Source organism: Pleurodeles waltl, chromosome 8, assembly GCF_031143425.1.
Source record: "Pleurodeles waltl isolate 20211129_DDA chromosome 8, aPleWal1.hap1.20221129, whole genome shotgun sequence".
Taxonomy (NCBI): Eukaryota; Metazoa; Chordata; class Amphibia; order Caudata; family Salamandridae; genus Pleurodeles; species Pleurodeles waltl.
Genome location: NC_090447.1, coordinates 610,039,122 through 610,041,626, shown reverse-complemented (window position 1 = coordinate 610,041,626; position 2,505 = coordinate 610,039,122). Strand labels below are relative to the sequence as shown.

The window sequence follows — 2,505 nt, the reverse complement described above, 5'->3', positions numbered from 1 at the left end:
CCCTTTGCTTGATAATACAGGTTCTACCATTTCATAGCACTGCAAAGCAGGTGCCATTCTTAACAAAATCACTATAATTCATTTGCATCTACCTTGCTGAGATGAAGAGGTTTAAGCAGCTATGTTAGGATTGTAATCTGTGACACTCTCATTCTGTCAAGACCTCTACAATGGATGCATTAACCAACTGCCTTGAGTAGAGCTTAACACTAGGCGATAGCACGTGCTGTTGATACCCTCGGAAAAGTAGTCGTCACTCCAAACCCAACCACTACATGGCCTCAAACTTGATAGCAAAAAACATCTAGCCTTTGGATGTAAATTGGTCATCTTCAAATAGAGTTCAGATGGTGCAAACTTGATACAAAGGTATTACAGCGCTTTACATGAGCACCGGTTACATTACTCAAAACCACATTCATTTTTTATAGCAAGGGGAGATTAAGTGATTTGCCCAGAATCACAGGATGTTGAGCTGGCACCAAGACTCGAACCATGTTCCCCAGCTCCAAAGTTGGAAGCTCTGGCCCTTATACCACATCCTTTCCTCTAGGGTTCTTTGTCCGGTGCTTGGCCTTTCATCATGTAGGGTGATACCACCTGAGTCTTTGAATGGTATATCGCACCATCACTGCATGGTAGAGACCGACCGTCACTGAACTAGCAAACTGAGCCCAGACCACCACTATCCTAGTTAGCAAGAACTTTCATTACCCAGCGAAAGGGGTGCCTGAGCTTCAGATGATGCCATACAAAAGGCAAAAGTGTGCAAAACAAACGGTGGGAAGATAATTTGTATTTTTTATCTTGTGTCTGTCTCCTGGTCCTTTCCTTGTCCTGAAGTCATGTCTTGTCATGATTTTGTATGTGATGTCTTGTGGTTCCTCTGGATGTTGTATGTCAGCTGGAAACATGAGAAACTACTAATGAATGAGGTGATAAAATAACGCTGCTGGTGGGACAATGCCACATACATGACTGATCACCTACCTTCTGTAATGATTTACTTGGTAATAGATGCTCCAGCACATGCATTTGCCTGCCTCATTTGCTGTGCATCTATGTCTTCTCTTCAATCACCTGTTATCAGTACCACTGGAATTATGAAGCAAATGGCGGGCAAAAGTATGTGGCACCGGTGTCTGAATTACATGGCTAGAAAGAACAAATAATGCTTCTTAATGCTTCACATTCAGTGGCAAAGTTATTTTGCTGTTTTGTCATTTAACACACGTTAATATGGTCTGAGCAAAGATTTCTCCTTATTAGTATCAGTTTAACACATGACCACAAGAGTCAGCAACTAAAATGTGACCAGTGCCAGAGGAGCTGAAAATTGCACTGCTCCCTGGCCCAGCTTTTCCAACAGAACGTCCTTTGATGACTCTGCAAAATATGCCAGAGTCACAGAACTGAATCATTACAGTAACCCTTCCTCTTACTAACATGCACCAAGAGGAGACACTGCATGCTCAATGTGGGCTACATAAATGATTGTTATAATTTTATTATTATTGTTATTGCATTAGTTATGAAAGGGAACGCATTTTTACAACAGCACTAAGTACATATAATGCCACTTAGCTTTCCAACACACTCCAACACAGGAGTTAATATTTTCTCTAAAGTAATACTCGATTGCTATGTATGACTTTTGAGGCACTGAGAATTTGTGGCTGGCACAACATCTATTTATGCTTCACAGACTTTGACACATCCGCTCTCAGCATTACTACAACATTGATCTGTTTCAGAGCAGTGGTTCACGGCATCTTCTATACACACAAATATTTCTGGCACATGAACAGACTATTTCTGGACATCTTCTTTGACTTTAAGAGAGGTTGGAGCTGAGTCACAGCCTGAGAGGAACATGACTGTCTTAGCTTATTCTCATTGTGTGTTCTACGACTACACACCAGAAGTACACTAATGCTGTATGCTTTATATTTGTTGCATTTGGGGATGCACATGTTCCCCTTGAGAGGGTATATGGTCTAACCAAGCCCTATAGAGTAAGGAAGGTGCCTTATGGAATCACCTGGGGGTTAGGTGAAATTATTGCCAATTTACCTTAAAAACCTATATGGGGACAGCACCATTGGTACAGTTCTGTATTGCCAGAGGAGCTGAAAATTGTCCTTTGAATAGCAGGGCCAAATTATTTCTCACATGGTTTGTCCCAGGCTGTAATGGCTCAGACAAGCTAAAAACGATGGAGGGAATGTCCCTGACCATGTCTCAGAATATTGTATTCAATATTACAATTCACACAGAGCTGCTTGCCAGCTGGAAAAGGTCTGTGTGATTTCTCATTTACGGCTGTGCCGCACAATCAAACTGTGTCAAAACCGGAAAGGGGACCAAGCATCACTGTGATATAACACAAGGTACCACCCTGAGGTTTCCAGTGCCATGACAGTGACGTGGACAGTGGTCACCCTTAGTTGGATCAATGCCCACATCCTGGTCTGCAGATATATTTTGAATGCAAACCTTTTCCCA

General features: G+C 42.1%; 1 protein-coding gene across 1 annotated transcript in view; it reads left to right on the top strand.

Annotated features, from left to right (window-relative positions):
• CFAP97D2 (CFAP97 domain containing 2) overlaps positions 1-2,505 on the top strand; it is a 152,672-nt gene that overhangs the window by 111,910 nt on the left and 38,257 nt on the right. The gene's annotated exons all lie outside the window — the stretch shown is intronic.